The sequence below is a fragment of the Talpa occidentalis genome, unplaced genomic scaffold (assembly GCF_014898055.3).
Source record: "Talpa occidentalis isolate TD23 unplaced genomic scaffold, MPIMG_talOcc4v2.1 talOcc4.3, whole genome shotgun sequence".
NCBI classification, from domain to species: Eukaryota; Metazoa; Chordata; class Mammalia; order Eulipotyphla; family Talpidae; genus Talpa; species Talpa occidentalis.
The window spans coordinates 47,288,649-47,303,336 of record NW_023603184.1 but is presented as its reverse complement, the minus strand read 5'-3'; the positions used below and the strand labels follow the sequence as shown (position 1 = coordinate 47,303,336).

At 42.5% G+C, this 14,688-nt stretch overlaps 1 long non-coding RNA gene across 1 annotated transcript; it reads right to left on the bottom strand.

The window, feature by feature from the left end:
* Positions 1–1,620: 1,620 nt before the first annotated feature.
* Positions 1,621–6,181, bottom strand: LOC129146540 (uncharacterized). Its single transcript, XR_008553403.1, has 3 exons — positions 5,964–6,181; positions 2,163–2,398; positions 1,621–1,741 (listed from the first exon to the last, which is right to left on the bottom strand). It is a non-coding gene; the product is annotated as an uncharacterized LOC129146540 (long non-coding RNA).
* Positions 6,182–14,688: the final 8,507 nt, after the last annotated feature.

The following is a 14,688-nucleotide window of genomic DNA, read 5'->3' as shown; positions in this document are numbered from 1 at the left end:
TCAGGCTTTTCTGCCCTCCCACCGTCAGGATAGATGATGGAACCCTGCAGTCCTGAATGCATGCCTGATGCGGGCACCTGGAGTGGGGTGTGGGCAGAGGTAGATGGGATTCACCTGGGCTGAGACTGGGCTTTTAAGGGCGGCGTCACGGGATGCCAGCGAGAGCAGAGAAGCCGAGAGAGAAGCCGAACCACGAGAGGAGCAGAGAGAACATGAGAGGAGGCCGGAGAGCCCAGAGTGAAGACTTGCTTGCCAGCCTCCCGGCCTCCCAGCACCCCTACCTGCCATGTACCCAGTAAATCCCAATAAAAGCCTGCAAAAGCCACTGAGGACTCCAGGCCCCTGTAGGACTCCTCCTTTACCCGGTCTGCTGGATCAGAAAACTTGCACTGTGTGCGTCCTGCCCTTACAGAAGTGCTGGTAGAAAGAGAGCGCGAGCAGCAGAACAAGAGCAGAACCAGGAGAGCAGCAAAAAAGCAGAGAGCACGAGAGAATGCAAGAGAGCCCAGGAAGAGTGAAGACTTGCCCGGGGCTAGGAAGCCTGCCAGCCTCCCCCAGCACCCCTGACTGTCGTGTACCTGGTAAAATCTCAATAAAAGCCTGAAAAAGCCGCCCAGGACTACAGGACTCTCCTTAACCTGTCTGCCTGGCTCATAGAGAAAGTGCACTGCGCCTTCCTGGCACTACGCAGAGGCTTACTCTTTCATGGGTTCCAAAGTTTTCCCCTCTCATCTCTTCCCCTATTTCTCTGTAAGAGGCGCCATTCCCTTACTCTCCTTCCCTTGGCAAGAGCACTGGCTCCTGGTCTCTTCTGTTTTCAAAGCAGATTTCTTTTGCCACTTAAACTCGTGGACATGGGCCAGTTAAGACCTGCTAGGGCAGCTGCCACCTTCTAGAAGACTCCTGTGAAAGGACGAGCTGGTTTGCATCCCAAGTTAGTCTTGTCCCGACAACCCTAAGGTAAAGGGCGTGACACGGCAGGAACTCGTCCTGGCCTTTCCACAAGCCCCACCCCATGACTTTCCAATTTAAGGATTTTAGTCAGAGACTTTGCTTTTATAAATCTTCTATGTTGTGGATTGTCCTCCTTTTCTGGCCTTTCTGCAGCCCTTTCCAAATCCTTTGTGAACAAAACCCTCACCTCATTTCTGACCAGTAGCTCACCCAGACTTTCTACCAAGACCAGGATCCCTCCCTAATGTAATCCTGTCTTTTGAGTGCCTTCCTGTACCATCAGTCCTTCCATAGCCATGACAGCATGAATGCCTCCTACATTGCATGTCAATACAGGCACGCACCATATATTAATTAAATTTGTTTGAATTAAAGGATACACTGGCTGGATGTATCCCCGGAATGTTAGCTGTGCTGAGCAGTGGTTGCATTAAAATGTAAATAATGCCAGGAGCCATCGTTTGAGTCTATGATGTTTAGAAGCTGGCCTTTGTAAATTACTGGGTTTTTCTACTGTTTTACTTTGTAAATTACTGTTTTTTTTAGAAGTTGGCCTTTGCAAATTACTGTTTTTATCTTATTCTTACTTTGACTTAGAGAAATAGTTAAAAATGGCCAGAATGAAACCCCACATCAGACAAATATCTTTATTAATTAAAGCTCACATACTACTTGTAGAAGAAGAGCTAGAAAGTGTGTGACCAGAAGTAGCAGTCCCAGGATGCATTGCTTCAGGGGCATATCAGATGCAGAAAAAGGAAGGTAGTAGTTGGAAGATAAAGCAATTCTAGGAAGGAAATAAGAGGGGGTAAATTAAGTATCCTGGAGAAAGAAATGAAACAGAAACATGGCAATCCCTCCATGTAGGGAATCATTTAATAAAGTTAAAAACTAAGCCCCTGGGGCCTCCCTGGTGGCACAAGGGTTAAACACCGCACTATGAAGCAATCCACAGCCTCTGCAGCATGAGTTCCATCCCCAGCCAGTCAGGGAGCAACACAAGTGGCAAAGCAGACCTCTCCTGACTCACCCGCTGCTCCCCTCAGCAGTGTATTTCAGTCAGTCTGCCTGTTCTGTTCCCACTCTGTCTCTGGTGAATCCTCTCAGCCCCCACCACACACACACCTCTGACCTGTACCCCAGTTCTTGTATGCACAAATAAACAAATCTTTAAAAAAAAAAAAAAAAAAAAAAAACTAAGCCCCTACCTCTTCCCACGTTGCAAGTTTTAGAGGCAATCAGTAAGGTAGCCATGAGAACTGGGCACTAAGACCAACTGTCATGATCAGAAAAGCCAGCTCAGCTCCAGAAGTGCAGAAATAGGGACAGGACACAGTCCTCCTTCCCACAATCTCTCCAGTATAACTTGATGCCATCTAGGATCCAGAGCCAAGTGAATCAGAGAGGACCATGTGCTGGTCTTCCATGCCTAACAGGGACACACCTTAAAAAAAAAAAAAACAAGGTCAAATGGAATCGAATAGAAAATCCAGAAATAAACCCACAGATTTATGGTCAACTAATCTTTGACAAAGGAGCAAAGACTATGCATTGGAGCAAAGAAAGTTTGTTCAATAAATGGTGCTGGGAAAACTGGGTTGCTACATGCAAAAGAATGAAGCTTGACCACTACCTCACACCATACACAAAAATCAACTCAAAATGGATTAAAGAACTAGACATAAGACCTGAAACCATAAAATACATAGAAGGAAATATAGGCGAAACACTACGTGATTTGCACATCAAAGACATCTTTACAGATACATCACCCAAAGCAGTGATAGTGAAGGCAAAGATAAACAGCTGGGACTACATCAAATTAAAGAGCTTCTGCACAGCAAAAGAGACAATAACAAAAACAAAGAGAAACCCCACTGACTGGGAGAACATTTTTGCACCCAACACTAATGATAAAGGACTGATCACAAAAATCTGCAAAGAGCTGATGAGACTCAACAACAACAAAGAAAATAACCCAGTCAAAAAATGGGCAGAAGAGCTAAAAAGAAACTTCTCTGAAGAGGAAATGCAAATGGCCAACAGGCATATGAAAAAATGTTCAACATCACTTGCCATCAGGGAAATGCAAATCAAAACTACCATGAGATACCATCTTACACCAGTGAGAATGGCACATATTAAAAAAACTAGCAACAACAAATGTTGGCGAGGGTGTGGAGAAAAAGGAACTCTCCTACACTGTTGGTGGGAGTGCAAACTGGTCCAACCACTGTGGAAAGCTGTGTGGAGATTTCTTGACCTACTAAACATAGAGCTTCCATATGATCCAGCAATTCCACTCCTAGGTATTTACCCAAAGGACACAGAAACATCAATTCCAAAGAGCACCTGCACCCCTATGTTTATAGCAGCACTGTTTACAATAGCTAAGCTTTGGAAACAACCCAAATGCCCAAAAATAGATGACTGGATCAAGAAGATGTGGTACATATATACCATGGAATATTACTCAGCATTCAAAAAAGATAAACACATTCAATTTGCAGCAACATGGATGGCACTGGAAGGGATCATGCTCAGTGAAATAAGCCAAAAAGAAAAAGAAAAATACCGGATGGTCTCACTCATAGCAGGAATCTAGAAAACTTTAAGGGACCAGGAAAATGAATAACCATAAGAAAGTGAAAATCAAAATCAACAAAAAACTATGAACCAGAGACACTTTTTGGGGGGTGGGGGGCGGGAGGGGAGGGATTGGGGTCAGAATGGGGGGGTTGCAATTGTATGGGGAATATAAAAATAAAATTTATTATTAAAAAAAAAAAAAAAAACAAGGTCAAGAGTAGGCAGAAGGGGGCCTCCCTGGTGGCACAAGGGGTTAAGATGCAACCTATGAAACTATCTGCAGCTGCTGCAGCACGAGTTCGATCCCCAGACCACCAGGGAGCTACCCACATGGCACAGCAGACCTCTCCTGTTTCACCCTCTGCTCCCCTCAGTAGTGTATTTCATTCAATCTGCCTGTTCTGCTCCTCACTCTGTCTCTGGTGAGTCCTCTCACCCCCCGCCCCCCCACACACACCTATGGCTTGTACCCCAGTTCTTGTATGCATAAATAAATAAATCTTTTTAAAAAAAGAAAGAGTAGGCAGGCAGAAGGAGAAAGGAAATCTACTAACATCAACAAAGTCCATCAAGCTTAGCCTAAAACAGTGGTTCTTAAAGCGTGGTCCCTGGATTGTCAACAGCAACATGGCTTGGGAACACAGACAGCAAATTCACAGACCTACCAAATCAGAAACTCTGGGGAAGGAACTGGCAATCTGATATTACAAGCCCTCCAAATCATTCTGATGCAAACCAGGGATTAAGAACCACCTTCTTAAATCATTGTCTCTCCAAGACTGTGGCCCTTTACACACCCAGTTGAGGAATCCCAGCAGTTTTTAAGTCAGCTGTTTATATTTCTAACAGAAATTATGAAAGCCACTTGTTTTTTAAATCTGCCTCTGAACTCCACACCAGTCGTTTTAGGAAAGGAAATGCAAATATAACTTCCCCAACAAACCCTTACCATTTAATGTCCACCACTTTCCTCACTGTCTGTGAACCCTGTTCTTCCTCTAAATTCAAGGCTTCTAATTTCATTTTTCTCCGTAATTTTTGTCTTACCATACAATTAGTTTCTGCAGAGGTTAACTCTCTGCAGATTTCAAGATTGAACTAAACATCACATTGATGTGGCCTACAGAAAATTGAATTAGTAATGTGTCCTTACATATTCATAATCAGGACACCATTCTGCCACAACTTACAAACTTCATTTTATTCCAGCTCTTAAAATCTGGTTCTCATAATTATTGTTTCAAGGGATTCCTGGTATTTTATGGATTTTATATTATTATATTAAAGAGCTTTAGTCCCTTCCTTTAAACCAAACAGTAACACTTAACTTTCAAAATCATTGTAAAGACTAGATACAAAACAGTGGTTGTCATTATTGATGCTTAATAAATGATATCTATACTGATATTTTCAGCTTAGTCTAGTCAACCTAAACTTTTTAATCATCCCAAATAGCTTTTATTTGAATAAAACTATGAATAGCCTGGGAGAATAATGGGAACTTAAATTTTTAATTTGAAGAATCGTTCAAGCTTAGTTGAACACAGTTAAAGAAACATTTTATTTCTCTTTTTCTTATCCGTAATATACCCAGTAGGTTCTTAAGGATCTGTAGGTTTTCACTACCTTGAAAGAGACTTGAAGGAGAGGAAAACACTAACAGAGTGTGGGACTTGAGGGCTACCAGGAAAGTGAGTGGTTTCCATTCACTACCAGAAAGGGGTAGAGTGTGTGCATGATATCTGAGTGCCCTGGGCTCAGAATCTGGGCTGTGTCACTTCCTAACTATTCTTGTGCATGTCAGTATCACTGCACCTCTGTTTCCTCATCTCTGAAATAATCAAATACCACACTTAAATTGCCTGGCATATAAGACTAAAACGATTTTTAGTGATTACTATGAAATGAGCACCATTTTAACACACACACATATATAACACATATATATATATTTAATTTTTGTAAGCATCTTAGGAACTGTCATCATTTTACAGCTAAAAAACCCCCAAAGTACAGAGAAGTTGAGTGATATCCCTCACAGCTAGTTCATTACAGACCCAGGATTGAAACCCAGAGGGCTTGTGTCCAGAAACGCTTCTTAATCCACTGCCCTAGGTGGATCACTTGCAACAAACAGGAGCAGCCACCATCACCACCATCACAGTTACTATTTATTCAAATTCTTCCAATTAACATAATGTTGATTACATACCCGCTATGTTCAGAACAAGTGTCAGGCACAGTTCAGACACTCTGTTCCTCCCCTCTGCAAATTCTGAGTTATTTGGATAGAAAAGACATACAGAGGTAATAAGGCTGAAATTTGCTCACTGCTCATCAGATACGGGAGGACAAAAATAAGAAAGAGCAGAAAGAGGGGGAAAAGAAATGTAGCTCTAATTCCCCAGAATTTATCTCACCTTGCTATCTAACACTCCTCCTACTAATGTGAGGGGTAAGGGAAGGAGATGGGAGGGGACAGTTGGAAGACTTATAGCCCAGGAGAAGCTGTGCTGCTTCCCTGATTCCTTCCAGTCCCACGGCCTCTGTCCATCACTAATGTCCTCCGGGTTTCTTCTGTCACTGAACTTGATGACTGATGTGTTGCTCACTGACTCAGCCCCACCCTGATCCTCACTGGAACCACTGCTGTAACTGTAGTAACTGAAATTGCTTTGAGGTCCCAGCATGGATGGCCTGGCTTGTCTTCGGCTATAGTTTTTCTTTCCCTCCTTTTTGTGCTCTGAGCTCATCAGCCAGCATATTCCATGTACCCCAAAGCCTGAGTATGACATATAAATTCTGGATCCCCTATAACACAAAAAAAAATAGAGAATTAAAGCCTACCATTTTTGCACTTTTTCAGCAATTACTACACTACCCTCTTGGCACTGTCTGGCAGATGTGTCATGCCAAACTGACAAATCATTCGGTCACGTGTGTGCAAAGCAGAGCACCAGGTCTTATATTTTCCATCCTGCCCCCTGGTCTACCACTTTCTTCAATATTTGATGTGGGGGGGGGGCAGGTCATTTGCCTGTGAACTTCACCTCCCTTCCTCTCTGTCACCTCTCCATGTCACACCAAAAGCTTTTCCAGTTTCCTTTTCCCTCCAGGAAGGGGCATTTCTTATGTATGTATTGCCTCCTCCACTCCTCATTTCAGCTCTTCAGTCTGATCCTGTTATAGAAAACATCACAGAAAAAAAATCATAATTAACAGGCTCTGAAAATGCCACAAGAGTTATTTTGACAATATTATCACTCTTTTTTTTTTTTTTTTTATACAAGAGCCGGAGTACAGACCAGATGCATGGGAGGGTGAGAGGATTCACCGGAGACAGAGTGGGGAACAGAACAGGCAGACCTGGTGTATTTCATGTATTAAATGTATTAAAATGTATTAAAATGCTACAGGAGGGGCTCTCTGATGGCACGAGGGGTTAAGCACTGCACTATGCAGCGGTCCACAGCCTCTGCAGCACAAATTTGATCCCCGGCTGGCCAGGGAGAAACCCACATGGTATAGCAGACCTCTCCTGTCTCGCCCACTGCTCCCCTCAGCAGTGTATTTCATCAGTCTGCCTGTTCTGTTCCCCACTCTGTCTCTGGTGAATCTTCTCACCCTCCTGCGCATCTGGTCTGTACCCCAGCTCTTGTATGCATAAATGAATAAATCTTTAAAAAAATAAAATAAAATGCTACAGGAGTTCAAGGGAAAAGGAATCATCAAAACTAAGAGAGTTTAAAATTTCATGCAACTGAAGTGATTCATGCTGGGTTTTGAAAACTGTGTATTCCTGGGACAAAAATAAAAAGCTGGAGCTGGCATTGCAGGAGGGAGACACCAGCTGAGCACTGCAGGGCATGGACATGCTTTCCTGGGCATGCCAGCATGAATGGAACAGTGCAAGACTGAGAGAGGGCACTGGTGGCCAGATTATGATGGACTTTGAATGTCAGACTGGGTAATGTCACAAACATTATCTTTGCATTTTAGCGAAAACTCTAATTAGTAAGTAACTGCTGTATTCCCATTTATAGATGAGGACACAGATGCTCCAAGAGAGTCAGTGGCTCCAAAATGAAACAACCAGTTAGTTGCAAAACGTTTGGTCAGCATGTCTACATATTCACGCAGATAAGGTTTTATATTTAGTGGCCTGTACTTTGATCTTCCCTCAGATACATAACAGGTACACCCCTGTCATGTTGCTGTTACAAATCCTATTCAATTTACTTTGAAATGGCATTAAAAATTGCTTCATTCAGAATGCCCGCCCTGGCAATGAGAAAGGTCTGATGTTGCTGGAGCTAGTGGGTAATCATTACTGTAGACCAGGGTAGAAAAGCAAGCAAGGCAGACGGTTGAGGACAGGGGATATGTAGAAAGATGTGAGGGAACTCATGGGCACAGGAGCAGTGGGTAATGTGCTCAGAATTGCCCAACTAAGACAAAAATCACCCCCATCTCTACTCTCAACTGTGCTTCTGATGACTGAGCCTCTCAGCCCTCTCTACCCGACATCTCCACTTGGAAAACTGATAAAAGTCTAGGTATCCTCAAAATTGTCAGGGCACAGAGAAAAATTCCCTATCCCTCTGGTTTCTTCTCAGACTGGAGAAGTCATCAAAACAGCATCAGATGGGTTAATGAAGGAAAAATCAATTTAATAGCATATGCAAGTGGAATTGACGGTGATTATGCAGGTCCTGATTTTGGCCACGGAGAAAGGGGTATCAGTCTCCAATTAAGGGTCCCTAAAGCACCAAGGGGAGGGGAAGATCACATGACAAGGAGGGGAGGAAAGATGAGATTCTGAGAGAGAGAGGATGTATTTACAGATGAGCCCACACCTCGATGAACTACATTCTTCTTCTAGGTCATGAAGAGGGGGTGCAGTGATTGCTTCTTCACTTAGGGAAGTGGGCAAAAGTTTAAAAAGTAACTGAAGTGAAATTGCAGCTGGAGTAATTTTGGTAATATTATCTCTGTTGGATATATATATATATATATTTATATTTATATGCTGATGAGGGAAGGGCAAGAGAACAAGTCGAGAGCTTCTCCTCAGCCTCTAAGGCCTCTTAGTTCAAAATAATCAGCAAGTGGTGTATTCACACAATAGAATACTACTCAGCAATCAAAAAAGGTAAACTCTTCCATTCACAGCAACATGGATGGAGCTAGAAGGAATTATGCTAAGTGAAATAAGCCAGAAGGAAAAAGAAAAATATCAAATGGTCTCACTTATGACAGGAATATAGGGGAACCAAATAAGACAAATAAGTGTAAAAAAATAACCATAAAAATCACATAAGTCAAAACAAAAATGAACAGACAGCTATAGATCAGCGACATTCTGCAGGGGAGGGGGTGGGAGAGGGATTAAAACAAGGGAGGAAAGAGCACAAGGGTCTTCGTTGATGGTACAGGGGTGAATTGGTAGTGGGAATTCTATGGGGACTACACCTGAGAAAAGAAAGTAAATATTGAAGAAGAAAAAAAAGCAATGATGTAAAATATACATAAATAAATAAAATAAAATAAATTAGAACCAAAAAACCAACAAAAACAAAATAATCTGCATCCTTCCATTGACCTTAGTTCCATAGAGCAAGGTGACGCTTAATGGAAATGGCCTACTCTGGATATATTGAGCAAAGCCTGACCCACTGGGGAGACAGATGCCACAAAATGTTCACATTCCAAGGCTGAATTTCCCTCAACCTAATTAGAGTTACTTCATCACAATTAGGTTAAATGTATCTACTTTTGATATTAATCAACCTCTAGCCTAGAGGTATGGAGTTTTGATTCATATTCCTATCATTTCTTTTTCAGTATCTATTTTTACTTTTTCTTCTCAACCTTTCTCAGAAAATGGGGCAAAATTTTCAACTGATGCTGTATTTTAACAGGCTACTGTTTCTTTTTTTTAGCCTATTTATCTAGGTTATGCAATCAGAGCTATAAGGATAAGTACTTGCTTCTCTTAACCATGCACCAGTGCATATTATTTTTTTTAACATTGCTATTCATTTTTGGATAATATTTGATTTCTCCTCTCAGGTGAGGTGTAGTCACCATAAATCTCCCACCACCATGGCACCCAGGACCATCACCATAGTCCCTTGTGCACTTCCCTCCCCTGATATGACCCCTCTCTCTCCTCCTCCCCTGCTGTATGCCTCAGATCTATTGTTTGTCTGCAAGTTTTGTTATTTTTCTGATCCTTTGTTTGGTTTCCCTTTACTCTCGCTGTGAGACCATCCAACATTTTTCTTTTTCTTTCTGTGAATGTCAGTGATTTTAAACAAGTACTCACCATGAGGTTCTGCCTTGGAGTAGCACACAGAGTCATAGACTTATGGAGAGGCCACCACATGTACTTGAAGGCGCTCCCTCCAGTACCCAAGTTCTATAAGGCAGGGGTTTCAAATGGATTTGACACCAGTGCTGTCTCGACATTGTTTGCCATGTTTTATACGTTGGTTTCTTGTGCAAAATGGGTTCTTTTCCAGTCTTTATCCTCAAGGACAATCTGTCCACAGTTGTGAATAGGCTTTTTTTTTTTTAATTTACTTTTATTTTTTTAATTCTTTCTATTTCTTTTTCTTATCTATTGAGTATTTTGTTCAATTGCTTCACCTTGAATTTCTTTTGTACCACTTTCTCCTATATCGTGGTTCACAGAAAACATTGTTTTCCCACTACTTTGCATCTTAGCAAATTGCTCTCCTCAAAAATATTCCCTGGAGAATGGAGGCATCAGACTCCCAGACTTCAAACTATACTACAAAGCCATAATCATCAAAACTGCATGGTATTGGAACAAGAACAGACATACAGACCAATGGAATCGAATAGAAAATCCAGAAATAAACCCACAGATTTATGGTCAACTAATCTTTGACAAAGGAGCAAAGAATATGCATTGGAGCAAAGAAAGTTTGTTCAATAAATGGTGCTGGGAAAACTGGGTCGCTACATGCAAAAGAATGAAGCTTGACTACCACCTCACACCATACACAAAAATCAACTCAAAATGGATTAAAGAACTAGACATAAGACCTGAAACCATAAAATATATAGAAGGAAATATAGGCGAAACACTACGGGATTTGCACATCAAAGACATCTTTACAGACACATCACCCAAAGCAGTGATAGTGAAGGCAAAGATAAACAGCTGGGACTACATCAAATTAAAGAGCTTTTGCACAGCAAAAGAGACAATAACAAAAACAAAGAGAAAGCCCACCAACTGGGAGAACATTTTTGCACCCAACACTAATGATAAAGGACTGATCACAAAAATCTGCAAAGAGCTGATGAGACTCAACAACAACAAAGAAAATAATCCAGTCAAAAAATGGGCAGAAGAGCTTAAAAGAAACTTCTCTGAAGAGGAAATGCAAATGGCCAACAGGCATATGAAAAAATGTTCAACATCACTTGTCATCAGGGAAATGCAAATCAAAACTACCATGAGATACCATCTTACACCAGTGAGAATGGCACATATTAAAAAAACTAGCAACAACAAATGTTGGCGAGGGTGTGGAGAAAAAGGAACTCTTCTGCACTGTTGGTGGGAGTGCAAACTGGTCCAACCACTGTGGAAAGCTGTATGGAGATTTCTGGACCTACTAAACATAGAGCTTCCATATGATCCAGCAATTCCACTCCTAGGTATTTACCCAAAGGACACAGAAACATCAATTCCAAAGAACACCTGCACCCCTATGTTTATAGCAGCACTGTTTACAATAGCTAAGCTTTGGAAACAACCCAAATGCCCAAAAGTAGATGACTGGATCAAGAAGATGTGGTACATATATACCATGGAATATTACTCAGCATTCAAAAAAGATAAACACATGCAATTTGCAGCAACATGGATGGCGCTGGAAGGGATCATGCTCAGCGAAATAAGCCAAAAAGAAAAAGAAAAATACCGGATGGTCTCACTCATAGCAGGAATCTAGAAAACTTAAATAAGGGACCAGGAAAATGAATAACTATAAGAAAGTGAAAATCAAAATCAACAAAAACTATGAACCAGAGACACTTTTAGGGGGGCGGGGGTGGGAGGGGAGGGATTGGGGTCAGAATGGGGGGCTGCAATTGTATGGGGAATATAACAATAAAATTTATTAAAAAAAATAAAAATAAAAATAAAAAAAAAAAATATCAAAAAAAAAAAAAAATATTCCCTGGAAATCCTTCCCTGAGTACCCCCAGAGGAACACAAACCTTCTTTGTCTGTGCTCTATTCACTTTATACATGTGACCTTCCTTTAGAGCAAGTGCTTGTTTGCATGTCAATTTTAAGAGACACTATCGCTTGGGAACAGAGACTGTATTAGTCAGGGTCTGCAGATAAAGAGAACCAATAAGATGTTTATTTAAGGAAAGGGATTTATTTAAAGGAATTGGCACATGTGATTGTGGTGGTTTTGTTAGGGGGAAAAGGATGTCCTAAAGCCAATTCCATACAGGCTTTGTGGACTCCACCCCCACTCCAGACCAAAGCCAATAGGACACTGGGAAAGACAAATCCCATCACCACCAAAGGGAAGGTGGCTGGAACCTGAGGGTGGGGTTAAGCAGCCAGGTTTGGTATAAAAACCAGACACGTGGGCTTTGGGGAAGGGGGGGGTCCCTTTTTGGCTCTCCGCCAGCTCTCGGCTCTCGGCCAGCTCTCAGAGGGCCATTGGGTTCCCAGGTCAGCGGATCGGGTAGTACGCATTTAAGACTTTATTTCCCTCTTTTCTCCCTGAGTTGGACATTTCCTCCTTTCCCCTTCCCTTGTAAATAAACCTTTTATTAACCTTTTGTGTGTGCCTGCAGTGGAGCATTAGTAAGTCCCTTTTAACACGTGGGTGAGGACTCATGGTCAGGCGACCCGTTATATATCGGGGCTGCCCTGTAACAGTTTGAGAAGTCCAAAATCTACTAATGATGCCAACAGGCTGAAAATTCAGAAAGAATTACAGTTCAAGCCCAAACATAGTCTGTTAGAGACTTCCTGTAACCAGGGAGAATCAGTGATGGAGAAGAAGTCTAAAGATAGTCCGCTGGGGCATTCCCCTCTCTGGGGCAGGTGGGGGAGGAAATGAGTCTTTTGTTCCACTCAGGTTTTCAACTGACTGGATTGTGGCTCCCTCACACTGTGGAGGGCAATATGCTTCACGCAAAGTCTATTGATTTGAATACAAATCTTATCCAAAAGCACTCTCAGAAAAACATGCAGAATATTTAACAAAATATCTTGGCACTAAGGTCCTAACAAGTTGACACATAAAATTAACCATCACAGGGACTTTGTCTCATTTATCTGTGATGCCCTTGGTGTCTACACCAAGCTTAATATACAGAGTGTTGTTGAATGAATGATGTCCAAAGACTTGAAACATCCACTTCAGTATGACCCAGATATTTTCTTTTTGACTATCAGTATAATTACAAAATATCCTTTTAAAAGTAGCTGTGTTCTATTTAAGAGTGATGGATAATCTGAACTTTATAGGCAAAAATGTTAGAAACAAATCCTGTGAAGAGTAAAATATTAAAAGTATCAAGGGCAGTGCTAACAACGGTGCCAAGCTGTGGGACAGATCACCATCTGTTGTCTCATGGGGCAGCAACCTTGGGAGATGCACGGGACAAAGGGACAACAACTCAAAGTCCAAGGAGAGAGAGAGAGAGACTTAGAGGGGCTGTATCTCTGGAGATGCAGCGCCTTTCCCTCAACCAGTCTCACAGTGATTTGGTATCAGATTCAGGGAAGGTTGACAAGTATGTGGAGGAATGTGCATGGTGGAGATGTGGATTGGGGATGCATAATAGTCTGGTACAAGCTTGGGGGGAGTGAATAGGGGCTGTTGCCTGGGGCGCTGTATTGTTGCTGCTGATCAAAACATTCTATCTCTAGTTCCTGTTTACTAAATTCCTGGCAAGGTGGTCTAGCTTTTATGCTAATCTGGCCATCATGTCTGCCTGCTCTTTTCAGCAGATATCCTCATACCAAGACATTTGTCTTGGTAAAAGTCTCAGTCTCTGACTCTACATTTAGCTTAACCAGCAGCAAACTTGGGCACCAGGACTACATCCCGAGAACAAGGGGGGCTGAGGAATCCACAACCATCTGTGGATTCTCATCTGTGTGCTCAATTGCAAGGCACCACTCAGGCTCAGAGTCCAACAACATCAGTGTTTATTTAACAATAGGAGTTTGGGAAAAGGAGTTTCCAAGGCCATGAGTGGCTGGCTGTCTCACCACAGATAGTGTCCACAGCATCCAGTAGTCCCAGAGGCCTCTCATGCCACATGATGTCATCTGGTCAAGGAGGGCCTGGAGCTAGTGGCACACAGGTCAGCAGTGCACCAGGTTCTAACTCACACTAGCAGCTGGAGGTGCTCACAAATAGAGCAGCTGCAGTGACACTGCAGCAGCCCACAGCAACAGTCTGAAGACCAGGCTGGACAGCATCAGGTACTGGATCAGACAACAATGAACTCAACAGCACCAGGAGTCAGTGTCAGAGAACCAAAAGTGGTGAATAGCTCTCAAAGGTTGCCAGAGTGCCAGTCACCACTCAGTAGTGCTGGTCAGCACCAGTCACCAGGAGGCAGTGTCAGAGACACTAGTGCTACAGCTCTTTGTGTGGCATTGTTATGAACCAATAGCCAACAGCTCTTTGAGACATTGGGCTGAGGCTGACAGTGCTCCTTGCAGGCAAAATCAGAGGCAGGTGCAGCAGCCAGGTATCTGAAAATGTATGCAGAGGTCTGGAGGTCTGAAAGTCTATGAGGGTTTGAGGAGGCACTGAATCCCATGGAAGTCATCTGCTGAATACTTCATCTCTCTTCAGAGGCTGACTGCTGATGGACTCAAGCTTGCTCTTGTTCTGTCTTATATATTCTTCAGGGTCCCCCACTGTAGGAGCCTGATTTGACCATTTTTCAGTCCTATGCCTCTGATTGGTCTGGTTAGCACCAATCAGCTTGCTTCCATTTTCTAACCTCGTAGTAGCTCAAGCCGTAGGATCACAGCTGGAGAGCTCGAATAGTTGGTCCATCAAGCTTGAACCTGACTGATCTATTTATGATCCTGATTCCAAATACAAAAGGGGAACC